Source organism: Pelodiscus sinensis, chromosome 20, assembly GCF_049634645.1.
Source record: "Pelodiscus sinensis isolate JC-2024 chromosome 20, ASM4963464v1, whole genome shotgun sequence".
Lineage (NCBI taxonomy): Eukaryota > Metazoa > Chordata > Testudines > Trionychidae > Pelodiscus > Pelodiscus sinensis.
In genome coordinates, this window is record NC_134730.1 from 12,493,111 (window position 1) to 12,504,716 (window position 11,606).

The window sequence follows — 11,606 nt, forward strand, 5'->3', positions numbered from 1 at the left end:
AATGGTGAGAGCGGCCGGACGTGACGTATGAGGAGGGTGGCGGGGGGGGGGGTCCTGTTTGTGTCCCGCTATGGGTCGTATGTCGGCGCGGAAGCGGCTGGCGAAGCCCCTCCTCTTCGGCAGCATCCTGTGTGCGCTGGCCGCCGCCTTCGTGCACAGGTGGGGGGGGCTTTGGGTGGTAGGGCTCAGCTGGGGGGGGACCCTGGAGGCCTTGGCCGGCAGAGCTTGGGGGGCTCATCTGGGGGGGGGACACTAGGGGTCTTGGCCGGCAGAGCTTGGGGGGCTCATCTGGGGGGGGGACACTAGGGGTCTTGGCCGGCAGAGCTTGGGGGGGTTCATCTGGGGGGGACACTAGGGGTCTTGGCCGGCAGAGCTTGGGGGGGCTCATCTGGGGGGGGACACTAGGGGTCTTGGCCGGCAGAGCTTGGGGGGGTTCATCTGGGGGGGACACTAGGGGTCTTGGCTGGCAGAGCTTGGGGGGGCTCATCTGGGGGGACACACTAGGGGTCTTGGCCGGCAGAGCTTGGGGGGGCTCATCTGGGGGGGGACACTAGGGGTCTTGGCCGGCAGAGCTTGGGGGGGGCTCATCTGGGGGGGGACCCTGGGGACTTTGGCTGGGGGGGCTCATCTGAGTGGGGGGACACTGGGGGCCTTGGCCGGCAGAGCTTGGGGGGCTCATCTGGGGGGGGGACCCTGGCGGCCTTGGCCGGCAGACCTTGGGGGGGCTCATCTGGGTGGGGGAGGTTCTGGGGGCCCTTGGTTGGAAGATCTTGTGGGAACCTGGCCAGAAGGTCTTGGGGGAACATTGGGGGACATGGCTGGCAGGGCTTTGGTGGGGGACTCAGGTGAGTAAGAGGAACTGGGAAGTTTCAGGGGGGCTCAGTGCACTGCAGTTACTGTCTTTCTCTGTCTCAGGCACCGCTTCTTCCCTGAGGTGGAGGAGCTCCGTGCCAGGGAGCACGAGCACCATGAGAAGATGCGTCAAGAGGTGTTGCAGAGGCGCCAGAAGCAGCTGGCTGAGCTGGCAGAGAGGAAAGCTTCCTCCTAGGCTGAGAGGGCTCCAGGGAGCCCAGCTCACCCCTTCAGTAGGGATGGGGAGCTGTGTTGGGAAGTGAAGAATATATACAACTCTTGCACATGGCACACAGTGCGCACAGACTGAGTGAAGCTTCCATCGGCTTGGCAGGGATATTGGCTGGAGTTTCCTCCCCCAACTTGCTTGATATGCATGAGTGATGGCTTCAGAAATCCCCGTGTTGGTATTGTGATCTACTAGTCAGATCAGGGCTCTGGCAGTCTGGGATAAGTTCAAGTCCTAGCTCTGCCAGTGAATTGCATTGTGTGATGTTGGACGAGTCACTGTCATTCAGCTTCTCTGGGGTTGTCTTCACTGGGAAAAGCAGTTGAGTTTAGATTGAACTTAGCTAATATGTTAGCCGAGCCTAACTTAAATTAGACCCTTTTCCTAGTTTAGACATATTTAGCTAATCAAATTGCGGCCTAGAAGATGGTATCCTGCATCTATTCTAGGGGAAAGAAGGTCAGGTTTTGCTAACTTGTATTAACCAAGCGTGATCTGAACTTGACCACGCTGCCTAATCAAGAAACACCCTCTGTGCCTCAGCTTTCCTAGCTGTAAAGTGGGGTAACAGTGCTTGCCCGCTTGTATGAAGCATTTTGAGATCCATGGATGAATGGTGCTATAAGTGCTAAAATAATTGACTGGTGACAATATACCTGAGTTTATTGTCACTTAAGGTGAGAAGTGTCTAGAAATCTGGATCTCTCTGATGTAACATTTTATATCTTATCTAAAGTGATTTTTGTAATCTGTTGTTTCTGCCATGATAGTGTTGCACACTACCAAATAAGACTTTAGCTACAGCTTTTGTCTGATAAATCATCCTTAAGAGTGATTGAAGAGCTTAATTTTAAGCATAAAATGACTGATCCCTAAGTGCATCCCATTTGTTATTGCTTTGTGTGGTATTCACAGCAGGCTTTGTATTGTTGATTGAAATATGAAGGGACCACTCTCCCTTGAAATTACAGATGTAAATACACATTATGGTATTTGTTTAACTCTTTCTGTAATAAAAAACAATGTGTTTTAAAGCAGGAATTTTTTTTTTTGCACTCTAGGAAGGGCCTAAATATCCCCAAATAAGACTTTCACTCATTATTTTTGTATTTCCTTATAATCAGGGCTTGCCAAGTGGTGGCAAGCCCCACTCGCCAGCCATGCCGTTCTGCGCATGCGCAGATCGCTCTGCGCCGGCTCTTCCGAGTTGTAATCTACTCGCCATAGGCGAGTAGATTACATTATTTGTCGAGACCTGCTTATAATAATATTTTTTTATATCCCCTATTCCAGGGGTGGGCAATAATTTTTGATGGGGTACCACTCCAAAATTTTGGAAAGTGGTCGAGGGCTGCACTCTTCCATGTTCTTGATGGAGGAGATGTGGGGTCTAAGATGGAGGTTGGGTGCAGAAGGGAGCTTGGGGTAAAGGATTGGGGTGCATGAGGGAGAATGGAGTCTGGGAGGGAGTTTGGGTGAAGAAGGCAGTAGTGACCCAGGGAAGGGGACTAGAGTGCAGGGTAGGGATGTAAGTGACTAGTCGAGTATCCAATAAGCAAATGTTTATCGGATAGTCAACTTGACTAGTTGCTTTCCCCCCACCCCTTTTGCTGCCTCTATCAGAGTCGACTGCTTCAGTCTCCGCTGTGGGTTCCCACCACCCGCGTTTCTGCTTTTGACATGTAAATCATTAGACTTGCTGACTTGCAAAACAATGTTAAAAGAAATTACATGGGATACCTATCACTGCAGTGGGTAAAAGTCTGTGTAGGAATAAAGTTTTTAAATATATCATGAGACTGAGAACCTTGGGAAGAGAAAAGAGAGAGAAAACATACAGGATGGCTGTGTCTACGTTGGCACCCTTTTCCGGAAAAGGGATGCTAATGAGACAAGTCGGAATTGCAAATGCCGCGGGGGATTTAAATATCCCCCGCGGCATTTGCATGAACATGGCTGCCGCTTTTTTCCGGCTCGGGGCTTTGCCGGAGAAAAGCGCCAGTCTAGACGGGATCTTTCGGAAAATAAAGCCTTTTCCGGAAGATCCCTTATTCCTGATTTTAAGAGGAATAAGGGATCTTCCGGAAAAGGCTTTATTTTCTGAAAGATCCCGTCTAGACTGGCGCTTTTCTCCAGCAAAGCCCCGAGCCGGAAAAAAGCGGCAGCCATGTTCATGCAAATGTCGTGGGGGATATTTAAATCCCTCGCAGCATTTGCAATTCCGACTTGTCTCATTAGCATCCCTTTTCTGGAAAAGGGTGCCAATGTAGACATAGCCGATATGTTGGAGAACAGAAAATGAAATAAGGAAGGAAAGAGGAATAGGGCAGAGTGCAGGGAAAGAGAATGAAAAGACTAAACAGCTTATGTACATCAAGACAAATTATTTATGAAAGGAAAAGTGGAGTGAAGCCAGTAATGGGAGGAACATCTAGCAAAGAACAGAAGATAACTCTGTGCCAGAGTACAATGCCCTGATCTAAATACAAAGTTGCACTGCATACATTTAAATCAAACATAGATGTGATTCTAACCAATTCACTTGAACTGGTGTCACTGGTGTCAGCACTGTTAAATGATTTTAAACCTGGTTGTTTCTGTTTAGCTGACACCTGTATTATTTATTTATATTGTATTTACTTGTATTACTTGTAAAATTACAGGTGTGAGCTAAATTTTATAAAAACGGTCTTAAACAGATGCCTACATAGGTTTATATTAGTTCTTTAAACTAATTTTTAAAGCAATTCAGTGTAAATCGGGGCAGCTTTGATAGAAAAAGTTTAGGCTTGGTCTACACTATGAGTTTAGGTCGAACCTAGGGAGGGTATGTGGTCCTGCTGTGAAGGCAGGGGACTGGACTCAATGACTTTTCAAGGTCCCTTCCAGTTCTATATGAGAGGTATATCTCCTTAATTTTTTTTTTAGCTATGTTAGGTCTATTTTCTAAACACCAACCCCATTCTGTTGACTTTAAAGGCTGTTAAAGATGATTTCTGAACTCCTCTTTGGCAAGAGGAGTAATGCTAAATTTGACATGGGGGGATGGTTTACAGGCCAACACTTAATTCAGTGGGTACCTTATTAAGAGCAACATACATGACTCATGTTGCTGTCTTGTCATTCACAAAACTAGCTTTCAAAGCCTCTATGATTCTCACTGCTCCTTTATGTATTCACCTAACCTTTAATTATGAACAGCCAGAAACCAGGGGAATGAGATCTGCCTCAACCCTCCCATCCCACCGGAAAAATGTCCCCCCTTTACTTTCACAGATATTGTGGACTACACAGAAAGTTGCTACATCAATGGGAATGTTGCTTTTGCTGTCAGTCAGTAAATTGTGAAACGTTTCCTTCAAATGTTCAAAACCACATTCTGTCACTTTTCTGCATTTGCTCAGCCTGTAGTTGAACTACTCCTTACTGCTCTCCAGGCTGCCTGTGTACGGCTTCATGAGCCATGAAGGAAGTCAACATCCAAAGAAACATTTCAACATCTTCAATGGTAATATTTTGGTCTGGGGAGAAAGTTCCATCTTGCAACTTTCTGACAAGACTAGAGTTCCTAAAGCTGTACGTGTCATACATTTTTCACGACCATCCCATGTTGATGTCGGTGAAATAGCCTTTGTGATGCACTAGTGCCTGCAGTACCATCGAGAAGTACCCTTTGTGGTTTATGTACTCCTTTGCAAGATGGTTGGGTGCCAAGGTAGGGATATGTGTTCCATTTATCACTCCACTAAAGGGAACCCCATTGTGGCAAGCCATCTACTATGTCCTGCACATTTCCCAGAGTCACTATCCTTCCTAGCTGAAGGGTATTTTGATTGCCTTAGTTATTTGGGTCACAGCAGCCTCCAATGTAGATTTACCCACTCCAAATTGATTCCCAACTGACAGTGTTGCAAGCAATGTTCTCTCTAATTTTTTTCATCTGTGATCAGAATAAATTTTATGTACACTGAGGCATGCATGGATGTGCACTACCAATAGAAACACATTCTCCATCTGCTGCTGGCTGTGAGCACTCTGCTAATCAGCTGGGTAGCATTTTAATTTCTCCTGGCCTATGTCTAGACTACAGAGTTTTTCTGGGATACTGCATTTTTTTTGAAGAAGAAGAAGAGCAAACATGCGCTTTCGGAAGCCCTGTCTTCCTCCTCCCACGAGAAAAAAAGGGCTCTTCCAAAAGACATTTTTTCCAAAATTTGACCCAGTGTAGATGGGCCAAATTTCGGAAAAGCCTCTTCCGAAAAACTATCGGAAAAAGGTACGCACATTGTGGAGCGCAATGTGCGTACCTTCTTCCAATAAAGCCCCGTAGTATAGACATAGCCCTGGGCTCCTGCCCAAGTGCTCAGGTTAGAAGGAACAATAGGTGCAAGCTTCCACAGGGCTATTGTACTCACTTCTTAACTGTCAGAGCAGGTCTCATTGTGGTTATTGCTGTGCTTAAGGGTAGGGGAAAGCAATTAGCAAAGTCCCATGAAAGTAGTCTTATACATGTGAAAGTTTTGCAGCCACTGCTCATCATCCCATAGATACATAACTGTGGTCCTACCAGTCTCTGCTTGTCTCCTGGGACCAGAACCAGCATTTCACTGTGACAGCAGGATCAACTGCTGCCAGCATACGCCAATTGCTCCACTCAGTGATTTCATGCGTGTCTATGTTCATGGCCTCCTCACATTCTTCCTCGCTCTGGTGGTTCCTGGCTAGGCTCTGGACGTACTACAGCATAATGCACAAGGTGTTTGCAACATTTGCCACAGCAGTTGGAAGTTGAACAGGATCCATACTTATTCTGTTACGGCATCTGCATGGATAAGAAGGGTGAAAAAGGGCACAAAAAGATGCTTCGCCATTGTTTTCAAGCGGGGGGGGGGGAGATAAGTGCAATATAGGAGGTTGACAAAACGTACCCAAAAACATCTGCTGCAATGTTTTTGCTCGATCAGTCCCTGGGAGCCTAACCCAGAATGCAAAGGGGTGGATGGAAGTATGGGATAGCTACCAGTGGTTTTTTTTGTAAAAAAAAGGTGCCGGTACTCTGGGGCAAACTTGTTGAGGGGAAAAAAAAACATGCTTGGGGCTGAAATGCGGTCGCAGCCCCTTTTAAGAGCCACAGCGCCACACTGGGAGCTAGAAAAAACCCCGCCACATGTCTGGAGCAGGCTTCCGTCAGGAGCTGAGCCGCCCCAGGAAACCAGGCGCTGGGGAAATCCCATTCCTTTTCTGTGGGCTGGGAAAATAGGAGACGGTACGCCATTCCAGTATGCATCGCTTTGCACAGTGAGGACATGCGCTTTTAACTTTACAAAATTGGGTGCTAAAAAATAAACCTTAATCAATTTGATCTAACTTTGTAGTGTAGACATGGCCTTATCCTTGTAATCTGAATGTACAGATTAAATAGGTTGATGCTGCTACAATTAAATTCAGCACTTTAAAATTACAGGGTTTGCTTGTTTGTGTGAAAGTGCAGATATTTTTACCCAGGCTTGTAGGCATAGGCCAGGCTTGTATTAGAAACTTGCCAGTGTAGCAGTGTTGTGTAGTGGCATGTATTTTTTTTTTGTATAACACTTTTATGTCAGCACGTATCTCCTCTATAACCAGCAGTTATACCAGCGTTTTGCCAGTATATCTTATTTCACTCAGGGAACTGGTATAAGGCACACCAGCAAAAGCACTCTTTTGGTGGTATAAGTACCATTGGCACTAAAAGGATTTGCTAGTACTGTATACCAGCAAGCCTTTTTCTAGTGTTCACTAGGCTTGTGTCCTTAAGGTAATAGTTGTATTTTCAAGCCCAACACATTTATAAAGACCTGGGGGGACCACTAAGGGCAGGGGAACTAGTCAGTGTATGAATGCAGGCAGGAGGTGGGGAGGAGAGAAGTTTGTGAATTGGGGAGAAAGATGGAGGTGGAGGAAGACAGGAAGTGAGAGATGATTTAGGGGGGAAAAGACAACAAACCACCATTCATTTCAGGAGGAGAAGCCCATCTTTGTCTTTTTGAGTCCTGTTACCTCTGTTCCTTCTGGTTGTAGTCTTGCTTCAGCATAAACCCAAGATGGCCAGAAGGTGTGACCGCTTTTTGCATTTAATAAGAAGCAGCATGAAAGTGGGTTTAATTGTGAGTCTTGTGAGGTTTACATAGCAACTATGGTAGGGAATTCACAGGCCACAGTAGTACCCTGTGACAAGACCCTTTTCAAGGCAATCCTGGTGCTTAGCACCTTCAGGTTATCTTGGAGCAGGAAATATGGGTTGCCATTACATTTTAAAAGGGTCACCAGGTGTCTCCCCAGGAGCCATTCACACATTTTTTTGAATTGCTCTGGGTCACTAAGTCTTCCTGAATTGTCAGAATGGGTCCCCATCTGGAGCTTGACTTGGTTATCCTTGAAGATAATTTGTCAGCTTGAGCTAGTGCAGAGTGGTTCTTCATGAACATGTGTCTCTGACACTTTGTGCTGGCTGTTTACATATAGTTGTAACATCTATATAAGATGTTACAACTATAAGTAAACATATAAAAATCTATATAAATTGATCATAATCCTGAAATATTCTGAAGACTGAACTCCTGATCTGTATGTCATAGCAATAAACAAACAGGCTTATTGCAAAAGTGCTGAGCCTGTAAGAGTGGGTGGGACCTGTAGTCACAATGGGATCAGGATGCTGGGGGGCCCGGATTTACTTTTAGACAATTTCCCTGCTCCATCAGTACTATGTTGGTTATAACCAGGCTAAGGTAGTAGTAGTGTCAACATAATTAAAACTGATTTTATTTTCCTCTCTTTAGGAAGTCTGTAGAAATCAGTTGTGCTTCGGGGGAGGTTAAGCTGTGGCTACATTGCATAGTTGAGTGACTTTAAATCTAATGAAAGAAACCTTTGTTACCTTATTTTCTTATGACCTCAAGGCCCTCTGGGATTGTGTGTTCTAATCTCTCGGTTCTGCTGTGTCACTCCAAGGAGGAATTTTATTATTATACCTATTGCATGGCCTTTTATGAATAAATACAAGGACCCAGCCCAGAGGAGATTATAGTGTAGGTCAGGGTGGTCAATAATTTTTGAGGAGGGGGGCCAATCCAAATATTTGGTAAATGTTCATGGGCTGTACTTTTCTATGACATTAATGGATGGGTGTGGGGTCTGTGATGGAGGTTGGTTGCAGAAGGGGGCTTCAGGTGGGGATTGGGGTGCAGGAGTGTGGGGTAAGCAATGAAGTGGAGGATGGAGTATGGGAAGGGGGTTGTGACCTGTGGCAAAGAAGGGGGGTGCAATAAGAGTGGGGTGCCAGGTGGAAACTCTGGCTAGGAGGTGCTTACTGTAGGTGGCTCCCAGCAGAACCCTCAGGTTGGCTGCCAGTGCCCCCCATGCCATTCAAAGCTGTTAGCTGTTGGGGCAAGTGTGTGTGTGTGTGTGTGTGTGTCTGCATGGTGTGCCCCTTCAGAGAGAGAGGGATCTCCATTCACTGCCTCTGCCCCAAGAACAATCCTTGCAGCTCCCATTGGCCGGAAATCAGTGATCTGGCTGGAGACATTCACTATTTTATATTACAAGAAAGCAAGAATCCAACACCACCTCCCTAAGAGCTATTTAACCTGGGAGATGTCAACATAAACCAGTTTTTTTCCTTATCAGAGCAATGTCTCAGCTTGCATGAAAGTCAATATAAATAAAAACCAGAGCACTGCCCCCATAATGTCGGAGTAGTAAAACAAAATGCCCCACGCCTGTTTCTGGATAAAAGTATCTTTACTCTCTGCCCTAAACTGTTGTGTAACGTTGCTGCTTGGGTCTCTGTTAACGTCCTGCCCCAAGTTTCTTTTCAGTAATGGAAGAAGTAATCTCTGTCAGTTTTCTGTCTTTGTGAAATGTGTTAATCATTTTCTTTACCACGTGATGAGCAGCATGCATCATACTACTTGTTCCCTGGTTTGAGTGAGCCATGACTAGTAGCACTGAAGATGCAGTAATCACCTCTTGAAAGGGAGGGAGATGCCTTTCTTTGCTCCTTCAGGTCACTATTTTGTTTAGATTAGGAGCAATTTGGATGGGTCCACATTAGGGTTGCCAGGTGTCCGGTATTTGCGTGCTCTGTCCGGTAAAAAAAAAAAAAATCAGAAAATACCAGACATGTGCAATGTCCGGTATTTTCTGATTTTTCTGGCTGCGTACCAGATGGAAGCCTGGCAGGGGCGTGGGGAGCGACTAGGAGTCCCAGCTGGGAGGCGGGTCCGCGATTGCCGCCGGGAGCCCTCGGTTGAGTGTGAGGAAGAGGGGAAGCCTCCTCCTTGCTTGTGCATCGCTGGGAGCCTGCGCGGGACAGGCAGCAAGTGCCCGGGTCAGTCCCGCTCCCCGCCGGCCAATTTGCTCACCCCCCCCCTTCCCGGCCAGCCGGTTCTCCCCCATTTCCTCTCCTGATCTTCCCCGGCCAGCCCCCCTGAACCGCCCCCCAGCTCTGCTTCCCGCCAACCCGTTCCTCTTCCTGATCTCTCCCGGCCAGCACCACTGTACCTCCGCCTCCCCCTGCCAGCTCTGCTTCCCGCTTTCCCTTCCTCCCGGCCAGGCCCCCGCTCCCCAGCTCTGCTTCCTGCCGGCCTGTTCCTCTTCCTGATCTCCCCTGGCTAGCACCACTGCACCTCCCCCCCCCCCAGCTCTGCTTCCCGCCCCCCCTTCCTCCCGGCCAGCCTTGCAGCCCCCGATCCCCCCCCAGCTGAGCTTCCCACCCCCTTCCTCCCGGACAGCCCTGCCCCCCTCCTGGCCAGTCCCCCTCCCCCAATATCCTGCGGCCATCCCCGTTCCACCCAACCCCCCCCCACCACGACCAGCCCTGCTTCCTGTTGGCCCCCCCATCTCCCCCAGCCAGCCCCATTGCCCCCCGTTAGCTGTTTCCAGGCCCCCTCCCTTCCTGGCCAGCATCGCCCCCTTCCTGGCTGGTCCTTCTCCCCCCCCCTTTCCCCATGAAGTGTGTCCGTTTTTTTTTTTTTAAATGACTACCTGGTAACCCCTAGCAGTGATCCTATCCCTGTGATTACCACAGAGATTTAAACTGAGAAGCAACTTGCCTCCCCCCAGTTCTTGGAGTGTTTTTTTTTTGCTCAACAACTTTGGTCCCCCCCCCTCTTTTTTTTTCCTTCAACAGACTATTTTCTTGGTGTTTTTTTGGGGGGGAGGGGGCGGTATTCGGTATTTTTGTTTCAACCATCTTGCAACCCTAGTCCACATCCTGTCCTCCTTGGCTAGTTCATTCATTACAACAGACGACCTTGAGGTAAGCAGAGATCAGTTGACTCCACCTCACTGGGAGAAGAAAAGGTTAGGAAGGAGCAACAGGAAAAACAAACCATTGAATTGAATGTAAAATGTACAGATCATGTAAAAAAACCCACACGTGTTGCTGCCTAGCTCCTTTATTCACAAAAGCTTGAACAGGTCTCAGCCATAGACCCTTCTCACTGGTTTGTTCTCACACAATAGAAAAACTGCACGTTTACTTAAGGATCAGAGAGTGCTTGTGTAAAACCAAATCCCAGTTTGCTTTGTGGTTACTAGCCATTTAGGCTTTATGTAAAAGTTACTAAATACATATGACTTGAGATAAGACAATTCTTTAAATGTACGTGGCTACACATAAACATCTTCCAGCTAATCTTATTTAAGTATATTGGTGACAAAGAAAGGCAAAATGGGTGAGGCCGTTGTCAAAAGAGGCACTGCTAGATTGTGGGATCCTAATAAACCATGGTGGCTAGATATGAATGTCTTTATTGTCTGGAGAGCATAGAGGCTCAGCTTTCTCGTGGTTTGATGCATTTGCTTCTAGGCTTGTCAGGCTGGGACCTCATCACATCATTCCAACTAAGCAGCTGTTTTTTTATCTGAATTGTGACATGACTTCAGTATCTGTTATCTTGGCAATCACTAAAGCCAGTGTTTTTACTTTCTGATAGCATTTTAAACTCCCATCTTTCAAGGGGTTTAAAGCAACAGTCTTCACCTTTAATGTTCTGTGAGAGATCTGCTGTTACAGTCATTTCAGAACTGAAGCAGAATAAAAGGAAAAATGCATATTAAGTGCATTATGATAGCTGTTATCCTGGGCCACATCCAGAGAAGAGCCTAAGCTGGCAAAATGGTAGTTTCTTTCATGTTACACACCATCTTAGAGGTCCCTTAGTCCTCTTTTCCTTCATATAGAGGCACACCCATTTACCACCATGTAACTTACACCCTCATTTAGTTTCCCCCCTCATCTCTAACTTTTGTTCACTAAGGGTAAGTCTAGACTACATGGCTCTGTTGACAGAGCCATGTAGATGAGTTTACTAGACATAGGAAAATGAAGCGGCGATTTAAATAATCGCCACTTCATTTACATCAAAATGGCCGCTGCGCTGTGCCGATCAGCTGTTTGGCGGCACAGCGGGACAGTCTGGACGCGCCACGGTCGACGAGGGAAGCCTTTGTCGATCGCTCCGGTAAACCTCATACCAGA

The 11,606-nt window shown here is 47.1% G+C and overlaps 1 long non-coding RNA gene across 1 annotated transcript; it reads left to right on the forward strand.

Moving 5' to 3' along the window:
* The first annotated feature begins 13 nt into the window (after positions 1 to 13).
* Positions 14 to 2,118, forward strand: LOC142819102 (uncharacterized). The gene is made up of 2 exons (XR_012896816.1): positions 14 to 159; positions 916 to 2,118. It is a non-coding gene; the product is annotated as an uncharacterized LOC142819102 (long non-coding RNA).
* Positions 2,119 to 11,606: the final 9,488 nt, after the last annotated feature.